Source organism: Oryza glaberrima, chromosome 9, assembly GCF_000147395.1.
Source record: "Oryza glaberrima chromosome 9, OglaRS2, whole genome shotgun sequence".
Taxonomy (NCBI): Eukaryota; Viridiplantae; Streptophyta; class Magnoliopsida; order Poales; family Poaceae; genus Oryza; species Oryza glaberrima.
Window position 1 is genome coordinate 15,593,485 of NC_068334.1, and position 14,715 is coordinate 15,608,199.

Consider the following 14,715-nt stretch of genomic DNA (forward strand, 5'->3'; position numbering starts at 1 on the left):
CCTAAAATATAAGACACATACTAATACTACGAATCTGAACATGCATATCATGTATCTAAGGTCATAGCACTAGTATGTGTTCAATACGGGGTTGCTAGCTACTCCCTCCGTCCCATAATAGGTGACGTTTTTGACTTTTTATTTACAACGTTTGACCATTCGTTTTATTTGAAAAATTAGTACAAATATAAAAAAAGCCATATATAAAGTACTTTTGATAATAAAGCAAATGATAAACAAAATAAATAATAATTCCAATTTTTTTTTAATAAGACAAATGATCAAACATTGACAAACAAAAACTCAAAAAGACAAGTAATATGGGACGGAGGTAGTACTAGTATAATATTGTTGATCGAAACACTATTAAAATCGTCGTGTATACCGTACGACTGTAAACCGGACAAGCTAACAAAGCAGGCCCCATATTTGTCTGGTTATCTAGCGAGCAACATTGCAATCGATCGATCGCTTCGCTAGCTAGCTAGCTAGCTTTCAATCCCATCAATCAACCAAACACACCGCGAGTTAGAGTTACAGGTCACACGTCTTCCATCAACGCTAGCTATACAGCAAAAAACCGAATTAAGTCCACCTGGCTCACCACATCCTCCGCCATTCCTCCCTCGCCCGGGCGCTCGATCGATCGATCGATCGCCGTTGATCCGACGACGAGACGAGGACGTGCTCCTGCCCTGACCAACCGATGGATGGACGGACACGTCCGTACGCGCATCGATCCGTTGATTTGAATGGCGCGGTTGGGGCTGAACCATGCCCCCCTCCTAGCTGATTGGAGTTGCGTTTAGCCATTGTAGTAGTCTCTTCCATTTTTCTTGGTTGTATTTTTTTTCTCTTTTCTTGGCATAGGCTAATCTGGCTGATTGCGTCATGCAACAAAATTTTTTAATTTTCTTCTAATATATTAACGTGCAATTATTTTGCATTTTTGCGAAAAAAAAATCGCTAGAGAGAGACCGGACAGAGGGGAAGCAAAAGCTCAACCGTACACATGATGAACTCGCATTCGTTCGATCCGATCGATCGATGGCAGCCACCAGCGCAATGAATGGCACAAAAAAATGCAAACCTGGCCATTGCCATAAAAACGGGAGGACCAGGTTACAATTACGATCACATGCACGCTCGATCGTATATTCGTACGTGTATGTGCATATATATATCCCTCGAATCTACGACTTCAGTTAAATTAGCAGAGCCAAAATTCAATTCAAAGAGTGCCGGTACATCGATCGTATTATTCGTCTATATATATATATATATATATATATATATATATATATATATATATATATATATATATATATATATATATATATATATATATATATGCGTCCCGATGCCCCCACGCTTCCGATTGGCTGCTCAGAGATCCGATGAGAGGATACAGTGCGATCGAGGGAGATTAACACAATCTCAAAAGCTCGAGATTTTTCTTCGCCGGGACCAGGCATTTCACCAGTGAGATCTTAAGATCTCGAGTTCATCGATCGATCGTGCCGTGCGTGCATGGAGGGAGAGATAGATGGAGGAGGCAACCGGAGGCAGGGTCACAGGAGAGGGTTCATATCCTCTACCATAATACTACCATTATATACACATGTTAGTATTAGAATGGTGGGATTAATCACATATAAGTGATGGTAATGATAGTAATATTATAGCGGGAGGTTGAACGATTAATTCCGAGCACAGGTGATATCAAGGTCGCCATCCGCGACCTGCATGGGGGCTCGTGTCGTGGACGGGTGCCATGGAGCCATCGCTTTGAAGGCAAGGAGGGGCCGTTCGTACATGCGTGCCGCGTGCGCGCGTGTACCACTCGACCGAGACCATCCGAGCTTGCCACAAATAGGCGAGCTGATTAATTGCTGATGATGATGAGGCAGGCGCCAACGTATCTGCATTCTGCAGGTCGTGCTTACGTAGCCATCAGCTTTGCTTATGCAGTAGCTAGGACGATAAGGTCCTTGCAGTTGTGGCTGTCTCAACTGCTAGGCTTTTTGGGCAACCGCTGCACGTGATCGAGCTTAGCTAGTAGATCTCAGATTGTCTTTCTTGGAACTACTACTTCTGGTATTCGTTGATGTATAGTAATTGCAATCATGGGTATGCAGAATTTGACTAGAACAATCAATTTTAGATGGCTAATTATCACAGTCGTGCCTCGCTGCATACTACACTTTTGGCCTATAAAACCCATGCCAAATTAAAGTCTAAGATGGAAATTTTCAGATGAAAATTAACTTTTCAATAAAAGGTTTTTTTTTTCATAAACAAAGTGTGTGCCGAAGACACAGCTGTGCTAAATAGGATCCACGTTGAATTCAACTACCTAATATTTTTTTAAGACAAGAAAGACAAAACATTCTCCAACCACCTTGGATGAGCTAGCATAGGAGAAACTATTTTAAACTTTCAAGCAACCAGTCCCTCATTGTTTACATATCATTAAAATAATTATAAAAAAATCGATGAAATAGATTAATAGTGACCGATCACTTAAAAAAAAAATCAAATTTAACTTCTACAAGTTGCAATAGTTTAATTTGTTTATTTATTGCAACTTGCAGATGTGAAATTTTAAATTACATGTTTATCAAGTGATATATTATATATTAATCTATTTGTCTTTTTTAAAAAATATATATAACTATTTAAATGACATGTAAAAAAAAACGAGAGAACACCCTCTTGAAAGTAAAATCCATCCCAGTTAGCACTGCTATGTTTGAAGGCTAATTTACCCAATTGCATGCCAAAATTTTAGCATGTGATATGTGCATACTACTGTGTTTACAAATTAGAATCGGCTTGGCGCCATTAAGCCAGTTTCAGCATTCGGTTGATTGGGGTTTGGAATATATATGGTCCCAGAAAAACACCAGGGCCCATTGCTACCCGAACTAATCTGAATATTGATAAACGAATCTAATAATTAACTAATGGGAACGAAACTAAGATGAGGGCAGGTAGAGCTAGACAAATGCAGCGGCTAGTATATGCATGCTTTTGTCCCCAACCACTGGATCATTTCCTGAACATTTATGCGATCGAATTCTAGCTGTGGTAGCTAGCTCCCTCAGCTAGCGCCATGCTTTAGGCCTTGAATGCGCCATGCCGGTGTCGCTGACGGCCACAGGACGACGAACGGGACCGTGCATCTACAAAGGAGAATGGACAGTTATGGCGGCAGCAACGCTCATGTGAATCCTTAAACCTGATTCACCTACCTCAGTTAGTGCCCGATCCCTACCATTCGATCGATCCTAGCAGCAGCAGCAGCTCGTGTGTGTGTTCTCTCGTTACTGTCGTCACGTCGACGATCCATCCATGGTCGATGGCCACAGTTTGCCTCTCTCGATATAGAGCTTTTCTCCGGCTAAAATCTCGCCACTGTTGCTGTACCTGTACACACGTCCTGTCTATGAACTGATCATGAACTGCATGATAATTATAAGCTGGAGTAGTAAAGGATGAACAGTACTCCTAGACCACAGTGGTGGCATGTACTACGGGGGCGTGAGAGTATGATTGATGGGTTCAGGGATCAGATCCAGATGAAGGACGACGTTGTTGCACTATAAACTACTGACAAATTCAGAAGCCATGCTTTGCTCGTTCACGCCAAGGATATGAATGGCTGTGTCGCAAAAAGGAGAGGAAACAGTGCCACTGAATCTCAAGTACTCCCTCCGTCCCAAAATAAACGCAGCCATAAGTTTCCATATCCAACTTAACCGTTCGTCTTATTTAATTTTCTTTTGAGAAATCTAAAAAGCATCAGTCACATAAAGTACTATTTATATTTTATAATCTAATAACAATAAAATACTAATTATAAAAAAAATTCAAATAAGACAGACGATCAAAGTTAGACACGGAAACTCATGGCGGCGCTTATTTTGGGACGGAGGGAGTAGTACGATATGACGGTATAGAGTAGTAGTACACATTTGATTCTTTGTTGCTGTGCTCTATACTGGACTTTTTTTTCAAAAACATATTTCATATGCAGACGTATTAAAAAACTTATTACAGAAATGGACCTAACTCTCGGCGATTGTCGCCGATGTTAGACATCTCAATGCAAAACTCTCAGTCTCTGGGATTGAGCCTTGGCACCAGTTCCATGGTGCCAGCCTCTTTCACTGACTTCTTAATATATTATCCCAAATTCAAGTCTTACCCCTATAAATAAAAATAAATTATCATAAATGAATTATAATACATTGATTTGTCAACTCTTTTTCAAAATTTAGCCGCGGATAATTGGAACAAGGGCGTGGAGGAGGGAGGGAACCACATCCTCCTCTTAGATTAAGTTTTCTATCAATAAAATCAAATTAGCCGAAAGAGCATGCAGCCTAGTGGTTATAAGAGCCTCGGTAGCACCTTAGGTACTAGATTCGACTCCCATAGAAGCAAATTTTCTAGAATTGAACGGCCTTGTGCTTTCAATGGTAGGCGACGTACCTGATCTCCAAGATGGATTTGCCAGTCCAGTCTTCGAAGATAATCATAGGGTTAGGGTTTGCGTGCGTGCATTCAGAGGGATGAGTGTGCGTGTATTGTGAGTATCTGCGTTATATTGTGTAATTATAAAAAAAATAGCAAAAATGAATAGGACACATTGATTTGTCAGTTTTCTCAAAATTGGACAGCAAACAATTCAAAGAGAGATGGGAAGAGAAAGGAAAGTTGTTTCGCAGGTGACCTAAACCCACTAGCTTCGAGGGCTGGATTTTGGCACCAACTTATTTGGCGCAAAGACATTTAACCTCGGCACAGATGAGCCTCCAGAGGGGTCTGTATCCTTAATTGAGGTTTATAACAAAATTATGTTTTTAAAGAGGGTTAAAATGTAAAACTTTCAGGTGTATGCTACTATGCCTACAGGCCAGTTGGAGTGGTGTCCCAATCAAAGCGATTGAGATGTGGCAAACGCTGCAAAACACTGTAGAGATGTATATTGAGTGGTTGTTTTCATCTGAAAACCATTGGTTCGTACTACCTGCAATATGCAAAAGCTAGCACTCTGGTCGGCTTTGTGCAGTGTTTTATACTGTAGGATAATAAAAGAAGAAGTTTAAGGTATGTGTACTCCCACTTCCCTTAAAAGCTTGCAGCTCATGTTACTTTCCTACTACAAATAGGTCAGGACTTTCATTATCTCATACGGTATAGTATGTACTTAGCCGGTTTGTTAATGGACACAATCTTTCAACATCGGTCGCAATATTTTCGCCGGTTCAATTACTTCCGTGCTTGACTATTTATGTTGTTACAGCCTGTGCTGCCCGCCAGATGAATGTACAGGACTGAGTGAGACTGACGGCAGCTGGAGTAGTAGTAGAAGAAGGCAACAGCTTAATTACCAACGACCAACCACATATGTATGTTCACTTCCATCAAAGGCAGCAGCTAGCTTGAACCGTTTGCACGTACTGTATATATGAACAATCTTGAACTGTGTACGAAATTATTCCATCAGAATCTCAGGAGGATTCTGCAGCGACGACGTCGATCTTCTCCTGCGGCTGGCCGGCCGGTGTAGTAGTTACTATTTCTTCCGTCAAAGTATAGATGTAACATATCCAAGAACTACGAATTTAGCTAGATAGCTGCTTATCCAGTCTAGATTCATAGTTATAGAATATACCACCTCCTCTCCTAGATGTATTTATATTGGGACAGATGAAGTACCATATCTAAACCGGGAACATATACTTTTCAAGACAGAGGTAGTTCTGCCTTTGATGCCATCGTCGTCTTCGCCAACCGATTCATTCAACCACCTGAAAATTCAGGGCCAAAGCTCTAGTTAGCTAGCTATCTCGATGTGGCGCGTACTCGTACACATCGGCCCACGCATCGATCAGTAAGCAGCAGGAGAAGCTGCAGGTTGGAGTTTTTGACAGTTACCTGCCGATCGATGAGTGAGCGCCTGGGCGTGGTGCCGTGCAGTGCCGTCAACTTCGGCCAGGATCGCCGGTATCCACTGCGATGGCGAAGACACCCCACGAGTCGGCCTCCTCGACGCCGACCCGATCGACTTGGACCCGCTGACGGCGGCGTGCACCCACTTTGGGTGGATCCCAGGTCGATACTTTGCCCCATCTCGCAGGAGCAATATCCGGCTAATTACTAAGCCCATCGATACAAACAAACTGAGCTAGCTAAAGAAATTTTAAAAACTTAAGAACATATATTAATGTAATATATCACTCTACAAATATGAAAGTTAAAATTCAACTTCTACAAGTTATAAAAACAAATTTATATATATATAGTTAACGTATATTCATGGTTAATTTTTTTTCGTTACAGCTTGTAGAAATTTGATCTTGTATATTTGTAAAGTAGTCTATCATATATTAATTTATCTTGTTAAAGTTTGTGTTTAGGATGGAAAATAACATCTGAGATCTCGTTTGTTTAGAGATACATATATGTGCGGGCGTGCAAGTGTACCTAAATACACAATGTAAACAAAACATAGGGAACATGCTCTTTATTAATCTTAAAAGATCATAAATACAAATTCCCAATGTAATATATATGTATGCGCGCTCCATAATCTGTCATTGGACAGATCTGACTTGTGCGATGTGGTCTCCTGGTTCCTGGGGCCTTGAGAAGCTCCCAGTTAATTACCTCCGCAGGTCTAGGCCTGCAAGAGAACCTCCGATTAAGCTGCTTGTGGTCGTCTCGTCGTCTTCGCTTCGCGTTCTCCATGCATGGTTGTGATGATGATGTAGATGTGTGTGTGTGTGTGTGTGTGAGCGCCGACAGCGATCCATGGCCTCGTCGGTCCGTGCGCCGGTGTTGGTCGCCCACCCTCCGTCGTCTAGCCTCGTCGGTCTTGAATAACGTGTCGATGTAGATTGTTGGTGAAGACATGCATGGAGTTACGTAGCTTGAACGACTTGACGTCACAGCAGTTGCATCGAGATTAGATTAGAGAAGAATTAGGGAGGAATTATTGAAGATGGTTGATGTAGACGGCGGCCGGATTTAATCAAAGCTCGGCATCTCATTTGGGACAAATAAGAAAAACCAACAGGACTTCTTCAGCCCACGCATTGGTTTGTGCATGGCACTGTAGCAGCGATGACATGTCGTCCTCCGATTGGTTGGCCACGTTGCCACAATAATTAACTTAATCAACATGCATTAGCTAGCTTGTTGCAATCCAACAGCACTGGCTCGCCGTCCTCCCGTCGTCCTTCCTCCGTACTGCAGCCATACTTGCCTCCATTTTCATCCGCTAGTTTCGACGCCATGCGTGATGCTTGACCTCCGGCATGAGAACTGATAGAAGTCTTGGCAGCGCGCTCCGGTAGGGCGGCTTCCGACGACCTCCTCCATGGTTAGCCCGCTCCAGTGCGGTGAAGCTTGCAAATCAAGGATGTCTGGTATCTCGGCGAGGTCGCAGCTTCGGGTAGATGCATCACCAGCGGCTTGAATTAGTAGCGTCGAGTCCAGGGACAAGTAGCACTGCGTCGGCTTGAACAGACACCGGCATCGATGAGGCTTCTGTGACGCGTAGATGAATCGGCCACCGCGACTTCCCCGGCGACGACGATACGTGCAAATGGATCCCTATGCATGGATGTGTGCGTGCTGTAGATGAAAGAAAACGAAACAATCTTGCTAGCTTTTACCTGGACTAGCCATCAAGCTCCTCTCCTGCGCTTGCTGATGATCGGATCACCGCGCGCGCCCTCTCCTACCGGACGCCGGGACTCCGGCCGAAGTAGCTCGCCGCCGCCGGTGCGTGTCGTCGATGGATGGATCGCCGATGAGAGTTGATGGATGGATGTGTTGATGCTGGATGGGTAGATGCGTTGATGATGGGTGGCTTGTGGATGCTAGATGCGTTGGTGAATGAATGTGTGGATGAGTTCGTGAATGCCCCTGGCTGCCGAGGGGTCGACGCCTTATATAGGGGTCTGGGGTCGGTGCTCGCCGCGTCCACGCGCCGTTTCCTCCGCGTCAAGTTCGTTGCAGATAAGGTTTGATCGATCAGTTTGTTATTTGTTCATATCCTTCTTTGATTTTATCTCTTAGCTTCTCCTGGCGTCAAATATCTGATTTGTAATTCGCTTTGTTTCTCTGCTGCTGGGCCACAGTCCGGTGATAAGCGCCTCGCCAGCGCTTGCGTGAAGTAACTAACTAGATCAAGTTTTTTATAGAGATAAAAATCAATTGGTTTGTTGGTTATCTCTTAATTCATCTGGTTTTATCTCTTCCGTATATTAACTTCTGAAATCTTGGTGCGTAGGCAGCTTCCGTCTTTGGCCATGGGCCGAGCCCATGATTAATCACTCGGATATGCATAGGTTGCTTAATCACCCAGGCATGCACACACATACGACCGTCTACTGTAGTACATGCATGCATGCACGTGATTGCCTCACCAGCCAATCTTCACACGGCTAGTTATTGGTTAATTATACATGCACATATACTAATCCAAGTATATATATTCCCAGCTGCCTGTGCATGCATGTATTTGCGTGTATATACATGGCCGAGCATTGCGTAGAAATGATAGGCTAGCCAACTTACAAACTGCTTGTTTGCTTTGTCCATCATGAGTAAGTCTTGTGTACACATAGAATCACCAAAATACCATCAAATAGATGCCCCCCACCAAGTAAATTTTGATCGTGGAGCAAGCGAAATTAACTTGGTGTCGTGTTGGCTCATGCGATACATGTCCGGTAGAGTTTAGTCATGCGACAAAAGGACTCCCATGCTGAAGCTTATCTCCGGCCGTGCGGCCAAAGAAAAACAAAGCTAGACCGTCATCGGCCAGGACTCCAAATCCTTGGCAGTTACGAGTAATTTGAATGAAGCCTATATATTGCTGGTCATGCCTGTGCATCGATTATGCAATACGGCGCCGCAGGTGTTTAACTCCATCGCAGGTATATATCCATTGTCGATTCTTTAGCCGCCGGAATTAGGACGCTTCTTGATCATCCTGTACTTTTTCATCAGGCAACCATCTTGAGATGGCCAGGGAAGACGGAGCATCCAGGGGTGCAGGCGAGCGTGGCGCCAGCGACCGGGGCGGCGGAGAGTGTGTCCCGCGAGACGGGCGGAGAACGGGGGACAGGCGAGTAACATGGGACATGCGCTCAGCAGGAGATAGACACACTGTCGAAGATAAGCGCCCGGGAGGATCCAGTGGCAAGCAACAGAAGGAGACCGAGGGTGACGACCCTTCCCAGCATATCGCGAAGATCCCGGTCCGTAGAGATGATCGAGGAGGATACAAACGCCACGGCGAGTCAATCGAATTCCTGCGTGACTGGCGTCATAAGAAGGAGAGAACTGCTCGTCCTAACAGACTTCCATTGCCGAAATCTTCTAAAAAGGGTCTGCGTATTGAAGATTCTCCACACCCCGAGCTGGACCGCACCATGCGTGAGAAGCGAGGAAAAAACCCCGTAGTTTACGAGAGGGTGTCATCCACGGAGTCTTCAAGCGATGATCGTCGCCGCCGCCGCCGCTCTGTGGTTCCCGACACAGAGCTTGATGCTATCCAGTTGAGCGACTCCTCCTCCTCTTCTTCTTCTTCTGATGGCACTGGCAAGGTATCCGTGTTTCCCCTATTCTTTTTTTTTCTCTTAAAATTCTATGTCATAGTGGTTTGATAACCTGTCTCTTAGAACATACTTGCAACTCAGGATACGATAGAGCAGGCAACTGCTTTGGGTGGACTTAAAGCTACTGCCTCTTCCGATGTTGCTCCGGTACCTATTGATGATGTACCTTCAGTTGTGCCGGCTGCTAATGCTCCTGTCCGCTCTTCTCCAGTGATGCCGGCGGCTGATGCCGCTTCAACTCTGGGACCCTCGACTCAAAAGCATCAGGAAGGTAAGGATGATTAGACTCCTAATAGAGGTCATATTCTCCTTTGCTTTCTCTTGATGTATTTTCTTCTTTCTTTGCTTTTTCTGAGAAAAGTGTACTATACCCATTGTAGAAACTTCAGGCAATCCATCTGACACAGCTTGCCAGATGAACGAGTTGATGGAGAAGACGTCCCGTTACCTTGCTGAGTTCAGGACGGGCGGTCGCTATCTCCAACTTAACTCTGTGAGTTCGGCGACTGACGAATTGCCGACGCTGGAGCTTCCAGAGTCCACGCCCACTGAACGTCGCAACGCCCGCATGGTGGAGGAGGATCTATTTAGCATCCAAGATTGTTTGATGGAGAAACCCCTGAACAAGGAGGGCACCATAGAGTACATTGGTGCTGCCACCGCTGCATGGGAAAATAGTTACGAGCTTGGACGCCCCGCAGACTTGGAGAAGTTGATGTCTTACTTGGGGGCACTTGTGCAACGTCTTAAGGGAGAGCTCCCGGTAACCTTTGAAGGGAGAACTTTAGCTGCTCATGAAGGCGAGGCGCGCTCTTCCTTAGCAAAGCTAGAGAGTGCGTGTTCAGATGTGCTACCAGACCTTGACCTCCTCAAGAGTGGCCGTGAAGACGTGGCCGCGGATCTTCAGAAGTCCAAGCAAGCAGGGCCTACCTGGAAGAAAGAGGCGGAGGAACACGAGCTGAAAGCCAAAGATGCGAGGGAGAAGGAGCACCAGTGTTTGGAATCAGAGGAGGCAGCCGCCAAGAACCTGCAAGTTTATGATAGTACCATCGACGGCGCCATGCAGCTGATAAAGCGTCGTGACGAGGCGAAGGTCTATTTGGGGCATCTTGCTGAAGAGAGGAAACGCCTTGCAGTGGCCGCGCCGCCAGAGGTGGCCGCCATTCTATCATATCGTAGAGAATCGGCGCCTCGGGGTAGTACGTCGAAGAATTAGAATAGCCTCCATATGCTTCTCCTTGGTTTACCTTAATTAGGATTTTTTTTTCAAGTCATGTAAAGCACATTAGAAGCGCTCTTAATTTAGATGATCAGCTAGATAGTTTTTAATCTTTGAATAAAGTTGGGGCATTATCATGCACCCATTAATTAGGAGTATTTGTTTTATTATTTGAGTCTGTCATATTGTCTTCATCGATATATATGGAGTGCTTGTGTTTTGTCCTCTTCGTTTTTTTTAACTTGCTAATATGTATTATCCCTTCTGTATCCGAATACTCGGCACTGCGCGCATGCGGCCACCGTCGCATATAGAACCCGCCGAAGATCCTGCCGGGACCCGAGAGCTGATATATAGGAATATATGGCTGTAATTTATAAGTGCATGAATACATATGAACTTCTGTTGATTATCACGGCGGCAACATATTGAGCCAAGGCCAGCCAGCAGTTTGCATTGTTAAGTTAATTCCTTTTTAACAAACCCATCCTGTGGCAATGTGGCTGAGCAATCAGAGGACGACACATCATCACCATGCTACAGTGCCATGCACAAATTCTGTACTCACGCAGCTGCATGCATGATCTCTTCCATCAATTCCTGGTTTGCCTTCTGTACAAGTTGCTTCATATAATAGATCAACCCATGTGGGGTAGTAGCACCGTTCAGAAAGTCTGGCGCTTTGAGAATAGGTGAAGAATAAAAATGACTTCAGGTATAAGCTGTCCTCCTGAGGTCTCGAGGCGAAGATCCATACCTTCAAATAATAATTAAAGGAATTTTGTCGGGACCAAGTATAGGTGCCAGCCAACAAAATAACTTGAAATCATCTCCTACTCGCAGCGAAAAAGACCCATGCCACAATTGAAGACATTTTATCAGACCGATTGAGACCGTTGATATATCACGGTGCCTGCCTCATCAGCATGAAGGGTTTCACGGCTTGGCGCTGACCGCGTTGGTGCACCGCCCCGCTCCCAAGAAAGAAACATCTTATCAATCCGGACGCGACCACTTGACTGTTGTGATGCCGACCCGTCAGGTTGAAAGGTGTATAGCCCGATGGCGACTTCAGAGTGTTATGTTGCCTCCAAATGACGTGAAGCGAAAACCCTGCATCACGAAAAGGAAAACGAGAGAGGAAAATAGAAAAAAAAAACTAGAGTATGGTTGCTAGAGTCGAGCAAACCAGGTGAGTTGATAGAAAGAAACCCAGCAAGAAAATGATTTTGTTGATTTTTCTTTTAAAATGTTGGCTTTCCCACTGAACACTGGCTATGTGGTAGCGTCAGATAAGATTGCCGAAGAACGTGTCGCGGGAATCGCCGAATGACCATGACGATTGCTCCCTGTCAACCTAACTTCCTGGTGAGCTTGTGTATAGGAGTAGCATACATGGTGATACTTTCAGAAGGCAGTGAAAATCCATGCTCTAGCCTTTCAGTTCACTAGGTACCACCACGAGTCCCATGCCCCCGGTATTGTGCTTCATAGAAGCGAGAGAATTAGGTATGGCTGAATTAAGATAGGGTTATAGGGGAACGGTTGTGAGAGTGGCCTTTTCCTTTTGCCGAGGATGGTGAATGGCTATCCTCCTATTTCTGACAGAATGCAGTGGAGATCACTGATTGCTTGGATCTTTTTGTTTCTTCTTTTTTTTTTTGCTTCGCGGCTTCATGACACCATGGCTTCTTTGAGATTGATATTGGATTGTTTTCTTGAGTTGAGATCATCACGACTTTGTTGAGATTGATCTGGGATCTTGGCATCCTTAGAACTTGGAGGACAACCATTCCCCTTTGTGGGCTATGTAATCCTCGCAGGCCCATTTCTTTTGTAAAGTCCCTTGTTGACATGCCTCACAGGGATGGCAAGTGGCTGCACACTGAACCACAACTTGTGTTGAGGTAGGTAGCCCTTTCTTACTCTTCTCCTATAGTCTTCCCTGGGGCTTGGTATCTCCATAGGTCTTAAGCACACCGAAGGACACGAAGGCGTGGGGACCTTGTTACTAGGAAGTAACCCAATCAAGTCTTTTTGCTATTCCTCGGAAATATGCACCCGTAGTACTTGTGTGTTGGCGTGAAGGATGTTTAGTTGTAAGCACAGTCTGTCATGGTCATCCATTGAATCCTGTAGAGGTGTTCTAAGGTTGCCTTGTCTTCTTCTACCAGCTCAGTGTGATATGTGGAAAGCCATTTTGATTTTTTTTTGTGGGATGTGGCATCCATTTTGTAAAACAAAACGTGGAGCACCAGACAATGCAATGGTCAATGCACGTTGGCAAGCTCACAGTGTTTTTTTTAAAGAAAACAAGAAAACAAGAGGCGCAGGGTTTTATACAAAATATTTTTTTAAGAACCTCCCGTTGATTGGCGGCATTGGTCGTGATCCTTGATGATCAATCAGCTAGTAAGCACCTCCGTCATATGCTTGCTCGATGACGTATGGCCCCTCCCATTTTGGCTCGAACTTTCCCTTCGTCTTGTGTGTAACGACGATGGGACGTCGCAGAACGAGTACGAGCTCGCCCTTCCTGAAGACTCGTTGCTTGACGAGCTTATCATAGGCTCTCACCATGTTTTGGCGATACAACTCCAAATTTTGAAGGGCGCCTAGGCGCTCTTCCTCCACGGCATCAAGCTCCTGAAATCGGAGGCGAATATGTTCGTCTTTAGTAAGTTCATCATGGATTGCTACTCGTAGAGATGGTAGCTGAATCTCCAATGGCAACACAGCTTCACTCCCATAGACGAGAGAGTATGGGGTGGCTTGTGTCGGGGTACGAACTGTGACTCGGTACGCCCATAGTGCTTCATAAAGACGATCATGCCAATCCCTTCGATGCTTGTCTACCGTCTTCTTTAAGATCTTGCTGAGGGTCTTGTTGAAGGCTTCGGCCATCCCATTTGCTTGAGGGTAATAACCGGTGGAGTAGTTCCATTTGATCTTGTATTTCTCCATGAACCTATAGATCTTCTGGGACTTAAAGGCTTTGGCGTTGTCGGAGGTAATGCGATGTGGTACCCCGAAGCGGTAGATGATGTGTCGTTCGAGGAAGTTGATGACATCACTGCTCTTCACTTCACGCAGAGGCACAGCTTCCGCCCACTTGGAGAAGTAGTCTGTTGCAGCGAGGATGAAGCGATGCCCCCTTGAAGAAGGTGGATCGATGAGGCCGATGACGTCGATTCCCCAGACATCGAACGGCCAAGAAGGGACCGTCGGGTGAAGCGGAGCCGGCGGTTGGTGCTTGAAATTGTCATGGATCTGGCAGCCATGACAGGTTTTAGCTGTCTTCAGGCAACCCGCCATAATGCCTGGCCAATAGTACCCTGCCAGTCGGATGCTATGGTACATTTTTGGTCCGCTTTTATGCCCACCACATACTCCATGGTGGACTTCTTGGAGAACTTGATTGGCTTCATTCCGATCAACGCACCGAAGTAAGACCTCTTGCCCGTAAGACCGCTTGTAGAGGACACCGGCCTTGTAGATGTATGAGGGAAGTCGTCGCTGTAGTTGGCGTCTCTCGACAGGATCTACAGGTAGAGAGCCGTGCTTGAAGTAATCGAGGAAGGGTTGACGCCAGTCTTCCTCTTTAGCAGAATTAGTCGTGATGATGTTGACTTCTTCGGGGATGAGCTCTAGGACAGCTGGAAGGAGCCACCTTTCTTCAACAACAACTTGCGCAGGATTGTCTCCTTGAAAGACCAACGCTGCAGCCAGTTTTGCCAGAGCGTCAGCTGGCGCATTTTTGCTTCGTGGCACATGGATGACCTCGATGTGTTCAAACTTGTCCATAAGCCTCCGGGCCACTGTGTAATATGGCACTAGTTCTGGTTTACGAACCTC